This window comes from Camelus bactrianus, chromosome 3, assembly GCF_048773025.1.
Source record: "Camelus bactrianus isolate YW-2024 breed Bactrian camel chromosome 3, ASM4877302v1, whole genome shotgun sequence".
In the NCBI taxonomy this organism is placed as follows: Eukaryota; Metazoa; Chordata; class Mammalia; order Artiodactyla; family Camelidae; genus Camelus; species Camelus bactrianus.
Window position 1 is genome coordinate 50,595,634 of NC_133541.1, and position 16,477 is coordinate 50,612,110.

General features: G+C 43.4%; 1 non-coding gene across 1 annotated transcript; it reads left to right on the forward strand.

Moving 5' to 3' along the window:
* Window positions 1–16,007: 16,007 nt before the first annotated feature.
* TRNAR-UCG (transfer RNA arginine (anticodon UCG)) lies at window positions 16,008–16,080 on the forward strand. Its single transcript has one exon. It is a non-coding gene; the product is annotated as a tRNA-Arg (tRNA).
* Window positions 16,081–16,477: the final 397 nt, after the last annotated feature.

The window sequence follows — 16,477 nt, forward strand, 5'->3', positions numbered from 1 at the left end:
CACTGTTGGGCAATCTCCATCTGCATCTCAAACATCGTCAGCGTACCAGCCCATGGATTCAAATGAAATGCTGTGACTGCTGCTGCCCGTGTCTTGGAAACCCCAAACTCGCACTGTTCACATGGGACCTTCCGTGGTCCCCCCCACGGATGTACGGAACTTCGCACAGAGTGACTTACATCCATCTGTGAGTCAGCTTAGGGGCACAGGGCATTGCTCTCACTGCCTCTGCTCTCCACACTCAGCCTCCCAGGGTGCCTGCCACCCGCCGCCCTGACCTCTGCCACCCGGCCTTGGCCTGTGCTGTTTGCAGCTGCGGTGGCCTGCAGACCCTGCCCCCCAGAGCCACATTCCTGCCTTTGACCTGGACCCTTTCCAGAAGACCCCTGCCTGGCCCAGGTTCGGCTAATTCACCCTGGCCACCGCCAGTGCTATCACTCACCACAGTCTCCTGTAAATTCACAGTCTCCTGTAAGTTAGAAAGGAAAACATTCTCTCCCAGCATGTCCCCTTCGGATGGGGTGGAGGGGTGCCCCACAGCACGGTTCCTGGCGCCTTGGATTCATACGAGGTTTATTGCAACACCTGTCAGTTCACACACTCAGCTCCTGCTCTTCGAGGAATGAACAAACGCCCCCAGGGCAGCAGGGATGGGAAGATGTCATACCTAGACGCCATGTTGCATGTTCCAGAAACATCTATCATTTCTGGAGGGAGAAATATCTAGCAAATCCCACAATCAAATACATATTTAGTAATCTCAATTTTTCACTAGGCCAGACTCTTGTTATTTATGAATTTATTTGAGCATTTTCTTCAATTAGTCTACATCAGTGAGGTCATGCACTTCCTAAGTTCATCTATTTATAAACATCTAACCTAGGAGCACTAATAGAAAAACCCAAGAGGGTTGGAATAATAGTTTGAAAAATTCAGGTGCGTATTTTCAATTGAGATAAGAATTTTTAAAACTGAAAATGATCAGGAATGACAAGCACTTGCATGTGAGATTATTTATTTAGTACAAATAACCCCAAAGCCAGAGTGAATAACGTATGTAACATAATAATATGTCTTTATGTATTTTTCTAAAGACTCTTAATTCCAAGTTTTCTCCAATTTCCCAACTCTTTATTTAGAGAGCAGTTCCAAGAGAACTGTAGAAAAATAATTAGGTTGAAGTCTTTGAGCGCCACCTCTGCCCCATCTCTCCCCCTAAAGAAAGCTTTTCTAGAATACTTAAGAAGCCAGGAAAAGAGTTACCTAGACTGTGTTTTGGATTCTTTGGTTTTGCTAGCTACAGTGTTGCCATCCAGATTTTATCTTTGCCTTTGGTTTCAACTGTCACCTGTATGAAAACGATGCTGTGATTTCTAGCTCCAGCTCTGACTTCTGTTGAACCTTGGATATGCAGCTCTCCAGAACCACACCTAGTCCTTTCCCCCTTTATCTGAAACACAAGATCTGAAACCAAATTCACTCATTTCTTTTTTCCCAAAGAAAATCCCGGTCTGTTTCTGGACTTGTCCATTTCCATCAATCATTCTATTTTGTAATTTCAGTTACTGTATGAAAACTTTTCAAAGGATTGGGAGCCTTTAAATTTTTTTCCAGAACTGGAGCCTTTTTTAAAGAGATTTTTTTTTTCTTTTCCCCAGCACTGAGCTGGAAGCGTTTCCATTTCTCTTATTTTCTGTGGGAAGCAGCAAAGCCAAAGGACAAGCAGATGCCATGGTGGCTTCAGGACAAAGCATGATGGAAGGAAGCTACCATCTCTGTTGTCTGGGATGAATGGGCAAGGAGTCCAGCACCACATGCCATTTCGGAATAAGGTCAACAGTCTAAAGTTATTGCTCCCTCATTCCCAGCATCCCAGGGGAGCAGGATGCGGGTGTGGTACCTCTGATGGATGTGATGCAGTGTTTCCAGCCAGCATGGCCACGTGCAGATGGGCACCGAGAATGCAGATGACATCACCAAGCACAGCTGCTGCCACGTCCACCTGGGGGTTTTGCTCACAGCCTGGCTTACGCTGGGCACTGTAGCTGGCTGGGCCTGAGCACATTCCGTGCTTCCTGATCTTCTCCAGACCATGCTTTGCTTCTCCCACCCGTTTACCCTCAAGTGGGAGGCTGCAGCTGCTGCTGCTTACGGCCTGTTTCCACGGTCTCTTTCCAAGCCAATGTCAAGAGCGAGAATGTGGACTGACAGCTGACACTGGCTCGCTCTTTGTCTTCTTGTTGAATGGAACATATTAGGGGGCAGCTGAACTATCTTAAGTTTTCTTTTTATAGTATTCTTCCAACTTCCAAGTTTCTCTTAGTGGCTGAAAGCACAGACTCTGTTGCCAGGCTTTCTGCGTTCCAATCCTGTCTCCACCATTTTACAGGCTGTGTGAAAATTGAGAATTACTTAACCTCTCTGTGTCTCAATTTTTTCATCATATATATTATAATAATAGTGCTTATCTCAGAGAATAATTAAGAAAATCAAATAAATTAATAGATGTAAGGAACTTAGAATACTGCTTGACCTGTATAATAAGTGCTACCTTATTATAATTTTTATTACTGAAAGATGTTCACTCCACAGCAGTGATCCATATCATGATGGAAATTCTATCATTTCTAAGAGAGGTCTTTATTAACAATAGCAAGCACGTGTTAAACACCTTGGTTTTAAGGCAGGGCATTCACTATTTCACTAAACCCTGTGAAACAGACAAAAGCAGAGGTGGTGGTTACATCCAACAGAGGAAGCTCAGAGAGTTTCAATGGCTTATCTAAGACCACAGAGTGTGTAAGTACAGAGTCAATACTTCAAATCCTTTTGACTCTGGATTTCATACCTTTTCTACTATATCGAGTTCCCTCAGTTTTTATTGATCTGTTCAGTCAGTATCTGTTGAGTACTGACTTGATGCTAGAGCAGGAGAAATGGAATTGGGTGTAATTAAGAAATGGCCACCAACAGAAAGACTCAAGTAGGCAAAGGGATGTACAGCCCTTCACTCCGGAGCTGTACTCCTCAAGTGTGTAAAATTTAATTGTCGTAAGTTGAATAATGGATTGGATCCACTTACTATTTACAGAACCTTCTTTAAGAAGGTGGCCACCTAAATCAATCAGAGTTTGGTCAGAAAATCAGAAAATCATTCTAAACATTTTAGCAGGAAGGGATTTAATAGTAGGAAATACGTGCCTCTAAAACTATCGGAAGGGCTGAGGGTGTGAAAGGTACAGGGATCCTCGGCTGCTTTCAGGAGATCACAAATTGCCTCTAGCAGGCTCTTCAGAAAATGGGCATGTCACAGGAATTCACCCGGAAGCCACTGCAAACGTCCCTCACCTCTTTCCATAGTTTGCCTACAGCTTCTGGAGGGAAGAGATGGCTGATTCTCTTCCACCATGGAAATCTCATATCAGTGCCTTTCATTGGCTGCATCTGAACAAGAACCCTGATGGCAAAGGAGTCTGGGAAATGTAGTTTCTATGCTTCTAACTCTGTGATATGGGAACAAGCTTAGAAGGGCAAGGATGTTGCTGGGTACAATAAGGACTATATAGCACTCTTTGCATTGACTTGTCAAATGCCTAATGATGGGGATGATTCTCTTCTTCAGGTCCAGGAGGCTAAATATTGTTTAAGGGAGAGCAGTGTCACCACCGTCTAGTCCCACCCATGTAAAAGAGTGGAAAGTTTTTCCTGTCACCATCTTAATGGCATTAAAACCTCCACAGAGGCTGTTTGAGTGTATTGCTTTCAGGCAGTTGGCCCCATGTAAAGGAGGATGTCTACCTGAGTCTCTTGAACCTTGGAGTTCAGGATGTGTCTTGTGTTAGATGGTGAATATGTGGCTGATTTGCAAGCAGCCATCAGGAGAAAGGCCTTGCACTGTGCACCACACATGTGGCTTCTCAGCCCCGGTGATGGGTCGTAGTCCCTGGAATGGAGATCTAGAAACAAGCCCCTGATCTTTGTGCCATTTGTACAGATTCTCTCTTCATGCTAATTCTCTCCTCCCTACAAGGTGCTTCTACCTGAACCCAGTCTTCTGGTGCATGTGCTCCATCCCACTCTCCTCCCCAGACAGGAGTCATTAGCCAAGGTCTCTATCTTCTTTCTGATTCCAAGCTAACACAATGCCAATTTCCTTTCAGTTCTCAAGGGTGTTTCCTCTCTTGACCAAACCTGCTCTAACAGATAAAAAATGTTGGCTTTCAAAACAATTGTTTCCGGTACGGACTGCAAGAGCTCACTTTGGAAGTCAAAACCTATGCATCAAATATTTATCTCTCAAAATATTTCCCTCTCAAAATATTTCCAAAAACAGACACATACATATACAGTCACTTGATTTATGACACAGGCACAATGAGGAAAAGATGATCTTATATTTCATAAGTTGTGTTGAAACAATTAGATACCTATATGAAAAAATTAACCTTGACCCCTACCTCACTCCAAAATTTTCACTTAGGGTTGACAGTAGCTCTAAGTATGAAACAACTGAATAAATATTCTAAAAGAAAACAAAGGAGAGTAGCTTCAAGACCTTGACATAAGCAACAGGTTTTAAAAATAAGGACACAAAATGGACTAACCACAAGAGAAAAAGCTAAAAAATTGGGCTTCATTAAGATTAGAACTTATGTAACTAAAAGGCACCAGTAAGAGAATGCAAAGGTAAACCACAGCCTGGAAGAAGACATGTACAATATACGTGATTGATAAAAGACTGACATTCATAATATGTAAAGAATTCCTATGAAGCAACAAATTTAACTAAATTTAAATATACAGAGAGAGAGAGAGAGAGAGAGAGAGAGTCTTGAGCAGGCACTACAGGAAAGAGAATATATAAAGGGCCAGTGACTATATGAAAAAGTCTTCAATATACTAGTCATCAGGATAATACAAATTAAAAGCACAATGAAATGCCATCACACACTTGCCAGAATACTAAAATCCTAAAAAGATGGACAAAACCAAGTGTTGGCAAGGATGTGAGCAGGTGGAACTCTCACGCGTTGCTGCTGGGAGTATAAAGCGGTGTGAGCACTTTGGAAACTACTGGTCGGTGTTATCTAGTTAAGCACACGCTGTTGTCCTAGATTCATATCCAAGGGTAGTAAATGTTTACATCCAGCAAAAACATTCACAAGGAAAGCCCATAGAAGCTTTATTCATAATAGTCAAAAACTGGAAATAACTCAAATGCCATCAACAACAAAATGGATAGAGATATATGTGTGTGTCTATATATATATAATCACAAGATTTCAAATGGGTATATAAAACATTTAAATGATTTAATGTAAGTGAACTAGAAATGGATTTTATTTAAGAAAAGAATGAGGGAGGGATAAATTGGGAGTTCAGGATTTGCAGGTATTAATTACCATGTAAAATAAACAGAAAGGTCCTACTGTATAGCATGGGGAACTATATTCAATACCTTATAATAACCTAGAATGAAAAAGAATATGAAAAGAAATATATATATTTATAACTAAATCACTATGCTGTACACTAGAAATTATCACAACATTGTAAACCAACTGTACTTCAATTAAAAAAAAAGAATGAACTGCTCTATCAAAAAACGGAGATAAATGTCAGAGACACTATGTTGAGTGAAAGAAGCCAACAAAAAGAGTAGATACTCTAAGACTGCATTTATATGAAGTCCAGGAACAGGCAAACAGATCAATGGTGATGGAAAGTAATATAGAAGTTACCTCTGGAGAGTGGGTGGGTGTTGACTGGGAAGGGGCCAGGGAGCCTTCTGGAGTCTGTGGGAATGTTTATGTCTTGATCTGGGTGGTGGTTCCGTGCATATATACACTTGTAAAAATCCACTGAATTATGTTCTTGAGATGAGTGCACTTACTGTAGGGATGTGATACCTCAGCTTAAGAAGAAGGGGAAAAGAGCCTATTTGGAAACTTTAAAAGATAAACATCAAATATTTCTGTCTCTTTTTCCCTTCTTGTAACAATTTAAATTCTCCTCCAAGAAATGTGTGTACCTCTGACTTGGGGGAGGCCACAAACAGGACAGTCTGGAAGAGAAAGGAGCTCACATTTGTTTTTTGAGGCTGTTGCTGTTTTTCTTCTGTTTTCTGCTACCTATGGTGAGACATCTCTGCCCCAGGACAGGGGGTGGCAGGGAGAAAGAAGAAAACATTACCGGTCGGCTGCCCTGTAATGCTCTGGCGCCCAGCATCATGCTGTACACGTGTAGTAGTAAATCAACACTGGCTAATTCTCTGACGGAGTCTTTCTAAGCAGATTGGGCCCTGGTAAAGCCCAGAGAAACAAGTGTGATTGTGTGAAGGTGCACATGCATCTTTCGCAAGCTCCCCTAGAGTGGGCCTCCCCCTTGGAGGCAGAGCTGGGAGCTGTGCTCAGAGCAGCCCCTCTCTCTTGGGTGAGTGCCCAGCTTCCCTTTGGTCAGGAGAGCTCGCTCCTGATGGAGACTCTGAGATGACCTGCCTATTGCCTCGCTAGCCTGGCAAAGTCTCTCCTATTTCAAACTTCCCAGCAGGCCTCCCACTTGCCCTCCTGCTTTCCTTGGTGGCCTCTGAGTAAATTAGACAGGCTACATTTGAACAATCCAGCCATCAGCAGACAAGCTCATCTCAGTCTAGCCACAGACTTACAAGTACCTGCACTTTACATTTTGGGCGATACAGCTTGTGTCTATAGAAATGAACGCCCCCTCCCATGAACTCCTAATAAATATCTGGAAGATCTCAAGGCATGAACCTTGGCTGACCCACTTCTGCACATCTTTGAAATCCCTCCCTTCCGCACTTCTGGGGAGCTGGGCGAGTGGTCTGAAAAGGCTTGAACACTTTGGTGAACGATAAATTCAGAGAACTGTTAGTTTGGGGATTTGAGGAACAGATTTCAGGAAGTAGCAAGGAATAATCATGTTTTGGGTCATTTCATCATTGTCCATTCCCTAGAGTTTACATATGTTCTCTGCCTGGATCCCTACAGCTCTGCATTTCCTGTTGGAAGGAACGAAACTGAGTCAGTATTCAATGTGCACATGATATTAATCAAAATTTTATTTTAAGTGACAGCTCTTGGTAATGTGGGGATAGCTCCTCTCTCTCAGAAGATGGATTCTGTCTGTTTGAATGTGAATGAGAAGCAACGTATGTCCTCTCTGCATAAAGAATCATCACATAAATACATATTTCTTTCCCATATGGCATGTCTTTTCAGCCCTTGTTATGTGTGCCTTCAGAGGGACAGCAAGTAGGAGCTTTGAGCTGCATGACCACATTCATGTTATTTTAAGAATCTAAGGGTTTGACCTCAGCTCAGAGGCATACTTAAAATGGATAGGTTTTATGTCTTGCAGTTGTTAAACTGGGAATTCTTCGCTCCATGAGTCTATTTCTATGGGATGGAATAAATGGCGATAGTGATAATTAGGCAAAGGATCATTCATTTTTCTCTCTGTAGCATTTACAGAATCTGCAAGTCTTGGGTTCTAGCCTAGAGGTAGAATCTTTTGGTGTTTGAACTTGTTTATTTTGGTCAAAAATATGACTACAGGGGAAAAGGGATGAGAGCATTTTTTGAACAACTTCCAAAAGCATCTTAGACATCAAAAGGGGTTATATGAAGCAACATTTTAGTGATTTAATGTAAATGAACCAGAAATGGATATATTGCATTTCCTTTAGGAGTACACAGGGCTTAAAATTAAAGGGGAAATTCTGACGGATAAGGTTTCTGACTTTATTAAATCACAGATGTCTCTAAGCCCAATTCTATGCTGGATAGGATTAAAACAGAATCGCTCCCTTTTCCTAAAAAGTAGTAATCTGTTATATTTTTAACTCATAGAATTCCATATTAGCCAACAGTGTTTCAATACAGATTGTCTCTACTCATTATTGAAAATACTGAGGCTGCCATGGTAACAATAGAATTCATTTTTTTTTCATGCTACATAGTGACACTATAGCAACTCTGAAAAAGACTGAGGTGTGGGTATCAGCAGAAATCACAAGGACGTGTTAAAGGTGGAGTCTGCAAGCCTGTGGCCCACGGCCGATTCTAGTCTGCACTCATGTTTTATTTGGCCCAAAGAGCATTCAAAATGTTTTTGAATTATTTGCCAGCCAGCATTTAAATACTCAATTGATGTGATCAAAAGCCAAGATTTCTGGTTTCTCTGGACAAGCAGAAAATCTGGCTCCAGTGACCTCAATTGCCACCCCCAACCCCCACCTCACAGCAGGAACTCAAGCCAGGCTACCTCTTCAGAAAGCAAGTTCTCCAGTTTGCCACGGCCCCCTCCTGAGCTGCTTCAAGCAGCCACATCACCTGGTCCCTCTAGGCTTTGAAAGTGACACAAACTGAAGAACAGAAGTAGAATACAACACTCTCTGAAAACTGCATCCTTCTTAAAAAGATAGGGAGCATTTCTGCTCTATGTTCTTCTAATGGAACAGCAACTTTGGATTATTCGAGATTTGAGTAACTCTCAAATGCAAGTTCTTTACCGACACTGTATCCCAGATGTCCCAGTTTCTTGTTACAGACCAGTCATCATAAGATCAGGAGACCCACAGGGGACCACACCTCTGGTCCACACTTTAGCTCTTGATTCAGCCATTGAAAGAGGTGGCTCTTGAAACCAAAACTGAATTATGGAGTTGACTGTAACAATTATTTTTCCAAGTTCTGTCCTTAGCCACTGAGAACTGGGAGCTACACATCCCACTGGGATATTTAAATATTACTCTGGCATCTCTGATAAACACAAGGTAGCAATAAATTCTGTTGGCCCACATTTCTGATTGGTGTAGACACTGTCCTAAGGAAGACCAGATAATAGGATCATGGATGGCCAGGACCAGTCACCTGTTATGGCCACAGAAAATACCCTTAGATCAAGTCAACCACCTTGCGTAAGTAAACTGTTTATTATAAGGAAAGAAGAGGTTAGACAGTGCACCTGAATTGCTATGCAAACCCATCATTACCATGAATAAATAAGTAAAAACACAGTTGTGAGCAGAGAGGTGTCATTTATCCTTGCTTCCTAACCTTGACTTGAGTAAAATGGCTAAGACTATGCCGTATGTCCAGTCAAAACTCGTAAGACAACCACTAACTACATCCTAGAATCAGTCTGCATGATGGAAGAATGACACCGCCACTGGGTTATGACTTGTGACACTTATGTCAAGCTGACATGTGATTTCAGTAGCTCCCAGAGCGAAAAACAAAAGTTGATGCACAGAGTTTGTTAAACCTCACCTTCCTGGCATGCCAAGAGTCACCATTCAGTCACAGGCTCCTTTCTCCCCAGCTAAAACGGAGGCAGACGAGACTCACTGTCAGCGCCAACGTGAGAGGATACAGTTACCTGCTCCGCTGTGCTTCTTGGTCTTTCTTGTGCTCATATCTGACCACTAGTGCTCCTCGAAAAGTTCTTTGGAATTCCCACTTCTCTCCACTGTACAAAACTCAGTTCAGGGGCAGGCCTTGCTGTCTCTGCTCAATGAGAATCCTGGGGCGGGGCAGAAAGTTGGGTGTGGAGGTGAGTCCCTGAGGAGGCGGGTGGTTGTGATGTGCTGTCATAATTGATGACATCTGTTTGCTTCCCCGTTCTAGATTTATTCAACAGACATTTATTGACTCTATACTCCAGGCCAGATAGAATTCCTGAGCCATGGGATTTAAATTAACTAATCATCTATTTCTCCGTATCTCCGGGGGTGGAAAATGAAACCCTCACTCCGCCACCCTTGTTAGTACGTGATCTTCCCGTCAGTGGTGTACTTACGCATGGCTGCTCGATGAGATTCCTACTTATCCACAGCATATCTATTGACTTAACAGTGCTCATCGATTTTTTCTTTGCTGTTACAGAAAATGCTTTTCAAGAACATATCATGGATAGCAATCCAATCGTCATTTGGATGCCCTTTTATTTTTCTTTCAAATGAGTTAAATTAGTAGGAATATTTTGGTAGGTATCTTGTCCCCTCATGGAGAACCAGGATAATCTCTTTGTTATTTTAAACACTTTGTCTCACCCAGATGTGTAGATTTGTTCCTCTGTGGGGTTACCAGTTCATAATGTAGGAGCTGGGCATACCTCAGGGATGATGTTTTCATTGTCAGCTCTCCTGGTCCATCTTAGTGGTCACCATAGTTGTCCAGAGTTGCAGAAGGATCTACATAAGATAAGAGGTTCCAGCCCATTAAGCTACCAGCTGAGGAGTCAGATAAGGAAGCTCAGTGCTTCTGTCATGGTGCCCCCACTTGACAGGGACATCATAGCACTGCGCTGGTGCATGTGACTCTACCTCCTCATGGCTCAGATCTACAGGGCCTGACCTTAATGATGCTCCTTGGGCATCTGTAGGACTTTCCAACAAAGACACATTGCAGCACCCTCCTATAACTCAAGTGCACATGGAGAGAAAAAGAAAATTGTAGGAGACATTGGGCATCAGAAACTTGGACACAAGAAAGACTAAGAGAAGCATGAGAGAAGAAAATTCTTCCACTCTTCTCTCAGGATGGATGCTCGGTTACTTTGAGATGCAGTATGTTGACATGAGATCTGATGTACTATGAGGTTATAGTGAAAGCTAATTACTAGTGATTTTGGTTAAAGCTGAACCTTATAGAGAAACAAGATGCATAGAATATTGATAGACAATTGACATGTGTAATTGAGTGGAGAAATAAGTATTAATTTGGACCCCAAACTCAATCACTTATCCTTGTTTTCATGAACATACCTTTTGCTAAAAAAAAAAAAGGCACATAAGTGCAGTTGAGACAAATGTGCAGATGAGAGGCCCCGGAAGCAATTTCCATACCACACAGCATGAAGAGAACGAACACATTCAGCACATTTCAGCTCTGCTGTCCACATCCCCAGCTTTAACCCTGTGCAATAATCTGGCCAGCTCCCAAGAACTAGGCTTAATTTTTACCCTTGAGTATAAATTAGTCCAGCACACTGACTGCAGGGCTCCAGAGCGCAGCTCAGACTCAGCTGGCCTGAGCCCCACCATGTACTGCAGCCAGGTCTCTTAAGCCCACCAGCTAATTAAGCTCACTTCCTGAAGGGAGAATTCCAAATGTACAGAGGTCGAGTAATATAAGTGAGATGCTACTGAGATGGTAGGTGAGAGGAAGGGTCATACCTCCTCCAGAAGTCTGATATGATTTATAGTCTAATAAGTACACATTTCTTTAACACCTACAGGACATAACTCATATCTAAAACACAGAAATTACATGAAATCTTTATCTTTTATTGGAAAAGGCTATTAAAGGAAACAATTGTGTTTATCTGACTCAGCCAAAGACAAGTTCCACCCCAAATTGTTTCAGAAGCATTAGGCGAGTTCATGTGAAATATAGCTAGATTAATTACTCATTTTATTGGGGGGAAACTAAGACATCATCCTGATGGTGTGACCTTCTTGCATAGCGGGAAATTCAAGAGTAGAATTACAGTTGGAACAGAAAAAAAACAATTATATGGAAAAGAAGCTCTGTAACCAGCAAGACACCTTGAAAAGCATCTGAAACATTGCTGTTAGGAAATAGTGTAGAAAAAAAAAGGATCATCAACAAAATTAGGGCCAGGGATGTGGGGAAGACGTCAGCTACTTTCCATTGGTACAATTTCACACTAGCGATCATGTGAAACGTGCTGATGGCTTTTTGTTCTTGTGACAGCCTCCGAAGGAAATACAAACATATGGCTGAGCATTAAAATTGATCAGAGAGACGCTGATGATGCGGTGTCAGCTGGAGGAGAGAATTAAGTGGCAGCCTACAAAAGCCCAGTAAATGTCACTGCAGATAACAGGAAGTCTAACTGGGGAAAGGACCCACTGAGCCTTTCTGCAGAGAGTGGAAAAGGGAGAACTTGCACTGTGAAAGGAAAGGTTAAATACAGCTTAAGTTTCATCAATTAAAGAAGGAGACTGAAACCAGTAAACTGAGGTGACGGAGATGAATTGGAAAAAGTGGATGAAGAAGAAAATAATTGGATTCCCAGCAGAGCAGCCATCGGTAGGCTGAAGGATAAACCACGAAAGGTGCTGCCTGCCTGGCACATGCTGTGTGAAGGGACAGCGGGGTGGATGGCTGTGGGATAGCTTGGCTGTGCAGGTCTCACCTGGGGATGATGTGATGAAAGCAAATGATGCAATAAAACTTTTAAGGAATTGATGCACAGAGAAAATTAAAAATGCAAGGGGATACCTAGGCCAGAGAGGAGAAGGCTGATGAGTAGGTTTTTTGCAATTCCGTGGGTACTACCCCAGTATTGTCTATAGATTAAATCAACAGATGCACCCTAAGGAACGTTCTTTTTCAAATGTACACACATGGAAGCATGATGATATCAAGAACTGTGAGCAGTCTGAGATTTTACCCCATTTACAAGCTATCGAGTTAGCCTGCTGGTTTCATGGATGTTGGCAGAGGACACAAAGACTCCTGGGTCAGAGACATAGGACATTCTCTTACGTAATTATAGCAATAGAGTATCGTCATTTTCTTGTGTCAATGACCTGAGCCCCAGGTCCCATGGGGGTCACGGGAGGAGGGCCAGGCTACACCTTCTAGATGCAGTGGGTTATATTGTATGAATTGAATCTTGAGCTTAAGAAACCTGGATCATGGCAGTGGGCTTCAAACAGATCTTCCCCTTGCTCCAAAGGGAGACGTTATCTCTATCCTCCAAGTCTGATCTCTATACCGATGTGGTGTTTGTGAGATTCAGCCACATTGTTGCATGTGGTTTGGGACTGATTATTCTCATTGCTGTATAGTATTCCATTTGTAAACATTCCACAGCTTATTTCTTATCCATTCTACCATTGATGGCCATTTGGGTAATCTTCAGTTTTGGGTTATCATGAATAGTGTTTCTCTGAACCTTACAGTACATGTCTTCGGATAAACATAGCAATGAATTTCTGTTGGGTACATTCCTCTGGGTAGAACTGGGTGGGTCAGATGGGATGCTTACGTTTAACTTTAATAAATGTTGCCAAGCATTTTTCTGAAGTAGCTGCAGCAATTTACACCCCCAGGAGTATGCGAGAGTTCTAGGGGCCCCTCACCCTTGCCAGCACATGCTGTCTTCCATCTTTTTTGTATTCGCCATCCTAGGGGCTACAGATGGCTGTAAATGAGTGTTGAGCTCAGTCTGCTTTAAGCATGGAGCAACTTTACTTTTGCTCCCATCCATGCCGTCAAACCCTACTTTCCCATCACTTAATGGTGTCTCGAGAAACTCTCATAACTTTTAGGTCCTTTTCAGTTAGTAAAATTCAGTTTGCTTCAGTTTAAAATTTCACTCTATCTGATTCAGAGTTCTTTCCCTCCTCTGGTCCAGAGGAGTTTTGTGGCTTCAGAGGCTTGGAGTAGAGAGGCGTGTGGTCTTCTATTTACAGGCCACCCTCTCCTCTCTTGATTATGTTCTGGTTCTGATTTGGGGGCAGGAAATGTCTAAAAAGCATTTAGAGTGTTTTAAATGTCTTGCTAATTAGCTATGTGAGCTCGCATCGTCTCCTGTTAGTTGTGGCTGCTTTTCTGGCTAGCCCTGGTTAATGGGGAATATATACAATGTTCCTAGTTCCTGGCACAGAGCTTCGAAGAGCCTTGGAATTTCCCGAGGAATAGGAATGTCTTTGTTATGCTAGTGGACTGACTCTGGTGGGCTCCTAGGTCACTTCAGGGCGAAGGCTGGTCACCAGAAAGACTAAGCACATGGATTAGAGAGCTGGAAGTCTCCGCTGACCTGACTTCTGGGGAGGGGGGAGGAACTGGAGTTGGTGATGGAATGAAATCTCGTGGCCAATGATTTAACCGATTGTGGCTATGCAGTGAAGCCCCAGTTACAACTCTAGGCAGACTCCAATGCTCAGTGAAGCGTCCTGGTTGGTGAACACATTGATGGGCTTGTAGGGCGATGTGCCCTGATTCCATGAGGTGAGGGCATACAAGGTCTGCATTCCCTTCCAGACCTCACACTACGGGTATCCTTTGTAATAAAACTGGAGTCGTAAGTACAGTGCTTTCTTGAGTTCTGTGAATCATTCCGGTGAATTTTTGAACCTGAGGAGGTTGCGGGAACCCCCAAATTTGCAGCCAGTTAGTCAAAATTAGAGGTGGCCCAGGGACCCCATATGCAGCTAGTATCTGAAGTAAGGACAGTATTGTTGGGGACCAGGTCCCTAAACTTGTGGTGTCTAATGTTACATCTGGTGGTTAGCATCAGAACTGGATTGCAATTCACCCCAGGTGAGGTGGAAACAAAACACCTGGTTCATCACCAGTCCCCTCCACAGCCAGTGCCCGCAGGCTTGTTCTGTCGTGCAGTTGCACGTTGAGTTCAACAGATGCCTGTGAGGCCTCTCTATGACATGAACGATCTAGTCCCCACCTGATCACTTCCGCCTCCTCCAGCCCTCAACACAGCAGCCTGCGCATCAGCCTGTTGCTGCTGGAATACCCCGACAGCACACAGTCCTCTTAGGTGAGAAGTTAGGGTCCCTTGCTCTGTGTCCATGGGACCTCCAGGAACTTCACATGTGGGAGGGCAGACAGCTCCACCAATGAGCTGAGCGCCCTCCTGCTTTGCCATCCCTCTCGTGGTGGCTCCGGGGCAGGGCACTAGGCTCATTGCTTAAACCCATGTCCACTCTGGGACATGAAATGCCAGTCACCCCTTCTGGTAGGTACTCCAAAATCTTTACAGATAATTCCCTTGGGGCTTCCCCACTTCCCCCCTTGGATTAAGGAAGGGAAATGTGTCCGTGGCAAACACCACCCCTCTCCCACCCCCCAATTTAGGTTTCTAGCAACCGTCTCTTCCCATCTCTTTATATGGGCTGTGGAAAGATTCTTTTTTTTTTTTTAATTCTTGTTTTTTATTGAAGTGTAGTCAATGTACAATGTTAGTTTCATGTGTACAGCAAAGTGACCGTTATCTTGACTGATGTGAGCAGGGCTGGCTCTGCTAGCTGTTACTAAAACCTGCAGGGAGATGCCCACCTATCGGAGAACCTCTTGTTCTCACCTTTGGGCCTCAGCCATTCTTACTGGACAGAGTCCTCTTACAAATTAACAAACAAACAAACACACAAAATGCAGGTCGGATCAATCAACAAGTATATTTTGAACATCTCTTTCATGCACTAGACTGTGGAATGAAAATGGAAAAAGAACCGCATGGTTTGTGGTGAGAGACCTTAGGAAAGAGGATAAATATCTATAATAAGAGATGGGGTTTGGAAAGGGAAGACAAGAGAGAGAACTGGTCCTTGTCGGGGACTAGATGTAATTAATTCTCTGTCGGCAGTTTATCCGGTTTTCTTTCTTTGCTTCCTCCATTGTAGCAGCACTAATTACAGGCAGGGGAAGGTGAACCCCGCATAACTAAATTGGATTATTTTTATTGTTTCCACAGGAACCGCACCATGTGGGGAATGTTTGTTCAGGGAATATGCTGTGTTTGTATTCATTTCATTCAATTGTCCACAGGAGTGATTGGATTTTATGTTCTATAACTTTAATACCGTGAAATACGCTTGAAGCACATTGATTTTAAACAGGATATGAATTTCAAAACTCCTGAGCTTCCCACTTCCTTGTGTTCTGTCATTATTTTATTTAGTTGATCTTCCCTCTTCATCTCCCATTCAGCTTTTTTAAAATATGAAAGCGCGAAAGCCAGTTGCGAACCCCTGCTGTTGGAACTGGGGCCTCAGCCTCTCTGCCTGGTGGCCGTCCCCTGCTGAGTGTAATGCACTGGTGCCTCTGTTCCGTCACACTGTTGTTCCTGGAAGGGAACAGGATAGCAGGCAGTGGAAATTCCTGGTGGGATCTGAGACGCACTCTGTAGCCAAACAGGCAAAATCCTCCCCTATCCTGCCACGACCTCCAAAGAGGCTGCACCTAACTATCACATTGCAGCCAAGTGAACACTGTGACCACGTGGCCTAATGGATAAGGCGTCTGACTTCGGATCAGAAGATTGAGGGTTCGAGTCCCTTCGTGGTCAGCTTTATTTTGATTGGGGGGAGGAAGGCGGGGCGGAGAGGTGGGGAAGGAGGTTTTGGTTGGGAGCTCAGGTTAGTGCCACCACTTAGCAGCTCAGTGACCTTGGGAAGTTTCTTTGGCTTCCTGACCCTGCACTGTATGATTTGTACAATGGCAATAAAAATACTACCTCCCTAACTGGGCCGTTGGGAGGATTAGATGAGATAATGCATGTAAATCCCTTAGGGCAGCGCCCGACACACAATAGGGCTTAATAAATATGACAAGCTATTCTGAATAAGGGGGTGGGGTGGGAGCGGGGAAGGAATGTTCTCGGTAAATGTGTGCAGAGCCACTACAAATTTTATAAGTGCTGTAGCATTTTTGTGGACCGTGCTGTCTCCAAGCGGGATATATAG